Source organism: Terrapene carolina, unplaced genomic scaffold, assembly GCF_002925995.2.
Source record: "Terrapene carolina triunguis isolate 2854851 unplaced genomic scaffold, T_m_triunguis-2.0 Scaffold199, whole genome shotgun sequence".
In the NCBI taxonomy this organism is placed as follows: domain Eukaryota; kingdom Metazoa; phylum Chordata; order Testudines; family Emydidae; genus Terrapene; species Terrapene triunguis.
Window position 1 is genome coordinate 3,252,247 of NW_020664550.1, and position 7,517 is coordinate 3,259,763.

General features: G+C 50.0%; 1 protein-coding gene across 1 annotated transcript in view; it reads left to right on the forward strand.

Annotated features, from left to right (window-relative positions):
* Positions 1–4,260: 4,260 nt before the first annotated feature.
* LOC112118417 (fibromodulin) overlaps positions 4,261–7,517 on the forward strand; it is a 16,617-nt gene continuing 13,360 nt past the window's right edge. Inside the window, exon 1 of the mRNA XM_024216711.2 lies at positions 4,261–4,558. The gene's annotated coding sequence lies outside the window, so the exon portion shown is untranslated. The remainder of the gene's footprint in view (positions 4,559–7,517) is intronic.

The window sequence follows — 7,517 nt, forward strand, 5'->3', positions numbered from 1 at the left end:
GAGGTGACTTTCTTAAAAATCTGTGCTGAGCTCACCCCACAGCTGCAGCGCTGGACCCAGGTACATGGTTAGTGGTATCTGGAAGCTCGCCACACCCTGATTGCTACTGGTCAGCAACTGCCCAGTGTGGTGTTGGTAGATCAACTGTTGGGGCTATTGTCATGGAGGTGCAGTGGTGCTATTCAGAATGTGCTGTTGCCCTAGGTCATAAAGCTTGGAGATGCTCAGGGGTTTATTGCTGGAGTTGCATGATTGGGGTTCTCAAGTTGTATACGGGGTAGTGATGGGACCCACATGCTTATTTTTGTCTCAACCCCAGGACTCAGAATTCATCAACAATAAGGGGTCTCTCTGCACGGTGCTGCAAGGTCTGGCTGATCCCCGTAGAAGGTTCATCGGTATTAATGTAAGGTGGTCTGAGAAGGTCCACGATGACAAGACCACTAGAAACTCTGCAAACTCTGCACCTCATCCTGCAGTGACAAATGGAACTGTTGCTTGGAGGACCACTATGGACCTCGGCACTGTTCGGTTCCTCGTGTCATGTCTGCAACTGCTCAGTGAATGCCAATGACAACCTTGAATGGTTTCTTACTGTGTCCCACAGCAAGCTAGCCTCCAAGGAATGTCCATGTTCCCCGCAGCTCCTCTGGTGGCTCTGCAAATACTGCAGGATCAGGCGCTCTGTGCTCGCAACGCTCATCACAATAGCGCACAGCTGTGCAGGATCCATGCGTACAGAGATGGCGGATGCGCGGGTTGGAGGTGCTTTTGAAAAGAGGCATGAAACATTATTGGATTCAGATAAAATTATGGGATGGAGAAAACTGCATCATGAGACACAGAAACCATGTTCCTGGTCCTCCTGTGCGACTCATTTGCTCCCATGAGGCATTGCAAACCCTTCCCAAGACAGCCATGGTGGCAAGTTGCACAGTGGGATAGCTACCCATGGTGCACTGCTCTCCACACCAATGCAAGCACTAGTAGTGAGGACGTGCACCACCAACCCACGGAGCATAGTATGGACATGCAAAAGCCATTTAATGACTGTGGCAGCTGTATGTCGACATAATTTAGGTCAACTTAATTGTGTGATGTAAACTTGCCCTGAGTTTACCCCTCTGCTTCCCAGCTTATGAAGCCTTTTATGGATACTTGGATAGGTGCAAGGAGCTGTTTAGCTATGCCAGAAGCAGCTGCAGAATGACAGTGGAGTGCACATTTAGAGACTGAAGGGAGGATGCAGATACCTACTGCCAAGAATGGAGGCTGCTGAACATTATCTGCCTCGTGTGAGAGCTGTTTGCTGTGTTTTGCACAGCCTAAGTGAGCACAAGGGAGAGCACCTCAATGACGGGTGGAAGGAAGAGATGGATAGACAAGCTGAACATTATGAACAGCCAGAGAGGTGGCTTCTATGAAATGCTTCAACTGGTCAAGGACACAAGGTCAGGGATGCGTTATGCTCCTGCTGTGAGGCCAGGGCAGTCTTGCGGACAACGCAGCTACCTTAGTGTAAGGCTTTTCTCATGATTGTGTGCAGGGACCAGTGATGCATGGCGCACGGCTTGTAGCAAGCTTCATGTGGGGATTTTATCCTGCTTCGGGCAAGGCTTTCGTGAAATTTTTAAACAACCTCATGACATTTCCAATGACATTCAATGTAATAAGAAATCATCCACCCAGTTGTGTGTTATGAACAGCAAAAAAAACTACTGCGTAGGCATTACACAGAGCAAACTTACAAGCCAGTGCCAAAAAACACAGGGCTGGGGGAGCACAAGTTTGTGCTTTCAAGATCACCAATTTGCACACATGGGGGAAATGCTCTCTGCATCTTGTGGGGTAGGATGCAGGGGAGAGAGAAAGGCCTGTCCCTTGTGGGTGTGGGAGTTGAGGGATTCTCCTGCTCTCCACGCTGTCTTGTGGTGTGGAAGGTTGAGGAACGGGACTGGGGAAGTGAAGGGTGTAGCCCAGTTTGCAGAGTTCTCAGAAGCAGAGGGTTTCAGGACACGGCTACGTTGAGGCAGATAGCTGAGCTGAAATATCTGCCTGGGATTCAGGGGGAGCCTGGGGCTCCATCAATGGGTCAGCCTTGGGGTTTAGAGGGTTGACAAGAACCTGAATTTCAGGGGGTTGTCTGTGGTGGAGTTGACAACATGCCATGAGGCAGTGGGGGCATTTCTGCCAAAAATACAGTCCAGCTTCTCACAGTAGATGCAGATCAGGCCTGCTCTTTCAGGATATGTGTACACTGCAATTAAACATCCGTGGCTAGCCCGGGTCAGCTCACTCGGGCTCATGGGGCTCGGGCTATGGGGCTGATTAATTGCTGTGTAGACCTTTAGGCTCAGGATGGAGTCCAACTCTGGGATCCTCTGCCCTCCAGCCTGAGCCAGCCAGGATACCCTACCCTGAAATTGGATAGCCCCGCAGCCTGGGCTCTGCATGCCCAAGTCAGCTAACTCAGGCCAGCTGCAGGTGTTTTACTGCAGCGTGGAGAGAGCCGTAGCAGGCAGGACTCTACTCTGACCAGCATTCACATTGCTACAGAAAGGGTGACCCTTTGATCTCTCCGGCCACACCCTTCCCTAATAAATAGCAGCTGCTCTGTAGGACAGTGATTCCATACAACCAGTCCCTTTCCTAATAACTTCCATGAATCTGCCTCCCGTTCTTTCCGGCTACAATGAGCGCTCCTACTAGCAATTCGTTATGGGTTATTTAGGGTCACTGCAAGCATCCCAAAAAGCAGTGGTAGTTTAGGCTGGGATTTTCAAAGGAATCTACATAAATACAACCCCCTAAGGGAGTTTGGCATCCATCGCCCGTTGAATGTAACTAATTTACTCCAGGCTCCTTCAGAAACCCTATCCCCAGTGCCCTGACTGCTGCTGTACTGAGGGGTTATTAGCAGCTGGATGAGGATCTATTGGTTTTTCTTTTGTGAGGGGAGCGGGAGGAAATGTTTGAATAACTAATAATTATGTCTTGAAGTTTTAAAAATACCCTGTGCGTCGAGAGCTGGTGAAAGCGGATAGCCCCGGAGTTGCAAAGGCCTCTTGCTTCTTCAGAGGCAAGTTGGCAGAGAATAATGTGGAATCTGGAAGCAGCTTGGATTGCCATGGCCCGTGTGGTGGATAAATAATAATATTTAAGCCCTTGTCTAGGCCCATTTTATCCCCAGATCTCAAAGCGCTTTACAAAGCTGGGTCAGTAGCATTAGCTTCATAACACAGGTGAGGAAACTGGCCCTGAGACGCAAAGCGACTTGCATAAGTTGAGCGACTATCTGTGGCAGAACTGGGAGCAGAGTCCCCTAGGCAGGAAGGGTGGGGCAGTAGTTAGCATGCCAGCCTGTGACTCTGGAAGACTCCAGTCCAATTCCTTTGGCTGTGTGAATCTGGGAAAGTGCCTTCGGGCTTGTCTACATGGGAGTTATTCCAATTTGCAAGTGGATTAAGCTGATTTGGAATAAAAGCATCCATATGTGGAGTTAATCAAGAACAGTGAATCCACTTTAAATTAACAGTTTATCTTATTCCAGATTAATGTTCATGTGGAGGCAAGCACTAAATGTCTCTGGGCCTCAGGTCCCCCATCTGTAAAATGGGGACAGTAGCGCTGCCCTGCTGCACAGGCATGTGATAAAGATTAAAGATGGTAAGATGCCCAGATATTACAGTAATGGGGATCATAAAAGGATGGATAGAAATCCAGGACTCCCAGGTCCTAGTCTATGTGCTATGTGTCTTCGATATTTCTATAGAACCCTTCCCCACAGTATCTAAGCAAGAAACTATGTTGCTTCCCATGTGGCTTGGCAGAGGACTCCAGCTAGCAGGACGGTCAACCTGGCACCTTTCAGCAGCAGATGAAAACAAATTCTTAGTGTGACATTAGGTTTTTGGTATGTAGTTTATGTACCTTGGATGCTGCTTCATTAGAATAAATATTTCTATGATACATTCCTATTTAATAGTAGAATAATAAAATATCAAGGTTTGCTGGTGACCCAGAGCCAAGGGATGCAGCCTGTGGGCCATTCTGCCATCTCTCCCCCCCGCAGTGAAAACGTGAAAGATGCTTTGTTTCTAAGCCGTTCATCCTCAGCGTCTCCCCCCACCCAAAGCCTGTGTTGTTTTTTAAAGCGGCCTCATCATCTCTGTTTGATGAGAAACGCAGGCGACCTAGCAAAAGTCTGTTCCAAACAACACCCACGATTCCACTAACTTGTTAAACAGAGAGAGGCTGGAAACTGCCAAAGCCTCTGCAAGGAAAGACACGAGAGTGAGAGAGAGGAGAGAGAAAAAGCAGGTTATTTATAAAGTCAGGCAGTGGTAGGGTATCTTCACTCGGGTCTGCAAACTGTCTGCCGCTGGGAGGTCACTCCAAAAGAAAAACCCTGCAGTGCCCATGACCTGCAAGCACAATATTTGATCAGGACTGCGGGGCGGGCACCAACCCTGGCAAATTGAGATACACACATGCTCTTTAATACACAGGAGATCAGGCAGACGAACACTGAGGCTTTGGAAAAGGGACTCTGAGTCTGGTAAGTCGATTTCTGTATTTATCATGGGTTGTGCTGCCTTTTTTTTATTTTTTTATTTGTTTGCATACCTGTACCGCAGAGGGAATGCAACCCCCTCGCCATGCCGGTGGCACGACGCTGACACAGGGAGCCATGTGAATCACACGCCAACGACATGGATGGCACAGGTCTGAGCCTCAAGGGCTGCTTTGGTTACTACTGGGGGAGCTTTTGTCCTTATTAACAATGCTCTTTTTTTCCTTTGGTGACTTGTTAAATTCCTGGCAGGGAAGAGTGAGACAAGCTAGACAGACAGATTCATAGATTCATAGACTCTAGGACTGGAAGGGACCTCGAGAGGTCATCGAGTCCAGTCCCCTGCCCTCATGGCAGGACCAAATACTGTCTAGACCATCCCTGATAGACATTTATCTAACCTACTCTTAAATATCTCCAGAGATGGAGATTCCACAACCTCCCTAGGCAGTTTATTCCAATTTTTAACCACCCTGACAGTTAGGAACTTTTCCCTTCATGCCCAGGGCCGGCTCCAGCATTTCTGCCGCCCCAAGCAAAAAAAAAAAAACCCGCGATCGGCGGTGGCAGTTCGGCGGTAGGTCCTTCGCTCCTAGAGGGAGTGAGGGACCTGCCGCCCCCAAATTGCCGCACATGCCGCCCCTCTCCCTTGGCCACCCCAAGCACCTGCTTGTTAAGCTGGTGCCTGGAGCCGGCCCTGTTCATGCCAGACTCTAGTCTCCAGACCCCCAACCACCACCTCCTCCACCAAGCACATCTACCTGGCTCTGCATTCGGTTCTAGATGAGGGCTATTACCTGGTTAACAGGGTGAGAAGGTGGCAATGGATGAAGCTCATGCTGTCTGACTCTGGTTGTTCCAGCAAGGTGCCCTATGCAGCACAATCCCAATTAGACTAGCAGCCAGTGGAACTGGGACCAGTTTATTCATGCTGACAGATGAAGAAGTTAAACTTGTGTTATCCTACACATGAAAGGGATACAGACCCCACCGTAGAAATGGGGTTGGACAGTGGAAAGCTCCCTGTAGGAAGGGGGCTGTAGGTTGAGGGACAAACCCCAGAGAGACTCCTTAGGAACGGGTAGATTGAGGGAAAGACCGCCTCAGAATGGTGTGTACTTGCAGGAAGGTACCCCCAGGAACAATAGTGGAGATTCCCCCTTAGGAACAGTGCCACATAGTGGGAGAGACCTAGGAATTGGGGCAGACCCTCTAGGAATTGTGCCAAATTAGAGGACAAACCCCCTAGGAATGGTGCCAAATGGAGGGACAGACCCCCTAGGAATGGTGCCAAATTGGGGGACAGAACTCCTAGGAATTGTGCCAAATAGAGGGATCAGACTCCCTAGGAATGGTGCTATACAGTGGGAAAGATGGCCTTTAGTGGGGGTGGAGGAAGCCCATTTATCGGGAAGTAGGACTAGTATTTTACCCATCAAGGTACCCCTGGAATGGGAGGAGGAGGAGAGCTGCTCTCTGAAGCAGTCTGCATGCCAAGCTCTTGCACCACACACAGACTCAGTTTCACGGGCCCCATCGACTGCCGGAACTCCTGTACGTATGGAAAATGGAAGAAACCCAAGAGCCCAGCCACGGAGTGTTTCAATCCCTCTTTTCTTCCCACACGAGCAGCCTGCCAGCCAGCAGTGTGCCTAGGTGGCGATGCGCAGTCTGGCTCAGAGCAGGACTGTACCCTCTTTGTCTGGAGCGCCGGGATTCCTCATTAGGGCTGAAGCTATAAATAACGCCCCCCTTCCTGCAGCTCTGTTCTGTATGTATGTCTGAGCCAGGGCTATAGATGCTGTCAGGCCTGCTACAAGTAACCCAGAGGTCTCCTGTGATAATTAGTCTGGGGACGCCCCCGCCAAAGGCCCAGTTTGGACAGGCTGTCTGCAGGGGCAGCAAATCTAGATCACAATGGCCAGCAGGCACCAATTTCACAGCTTTGCAAGGGCCTGGGCATGCCTGTAAGGGGACCTCTGATCTTCCACTCTTACTTGGATTATAGTAGCACCAGCCAAGAGCACGGCCCCGTTGCGCTAGGTGCTGTACATACGGGCAGTGACGGTCCTTGTCCCACAAAGCTGACAGTCTAAATACACCAGACAGAGAAAGAATGGGAAGTGTTATTCCTATCCCCATTTCCAGATAGGGAACTGAGGCCCAGAGCGAGATAAGGTGACGCAGGAAGACTGTGGCAGAGGTGGGAGTTGAAGCCCGGTCTCTTACATCCCAGGCCAGTACTGTAAGCACAAGGGCAGCCTTCTCCCTCCGCAGAGCAGACCTTAACAATAAGTTGGACTCACACCATGCTCAGAGTAGCTGGAACCCTCTGGGAGCAGCCCCCTCTCCATCCTGCTGGTCACTCTATGACAATAAGGCCAGGCCGTTGAGTGCTGATCAAGCGCTTTCTGGTACATACTGGAAGATGCCTCAGTCAGCAGGGTCATTATCCCCTCCCTTCAGGAAAGAGTGTAAGCCACTGTGTGGGTGGTTATACGGCCCTCATGGCCATGGTGTGCCAAAACCTACTGTCATTAATGGGAAGGTAGGGTAGTATTATTGAGGTAGGGCTTATTTAGTCTGCAAAAGAGAAGAGTGAGGGGGGATTTGATAGCAGCCTTTAACTACCTGAAGGGGGGTTCAAAGAGGATGGAGCTCGGCTGTTCTCAGTGGTGGCAGATGACAGAACAAGGGGCAATGGTCTCAAGTTGCAGTAGGGGAGGTCTAGGTTGGATATTAGGAAACACTATTTCACTTGGAGGGTGGTGAAGCACTGGAACTGGTTACCTAGTGAGGTGGTGGAATCTCCATCCTTAGAGGTTTTTAAGGCCCAGCTTGACAAAGCTCTGGCTGGGATGTTTTAGTGGGGGTTTGTCCTGCTTTGAGCAGGGCGCTGGACTAGATGACCTCCCGAGGTCTCTTCCAACCCTAATCTTCTATG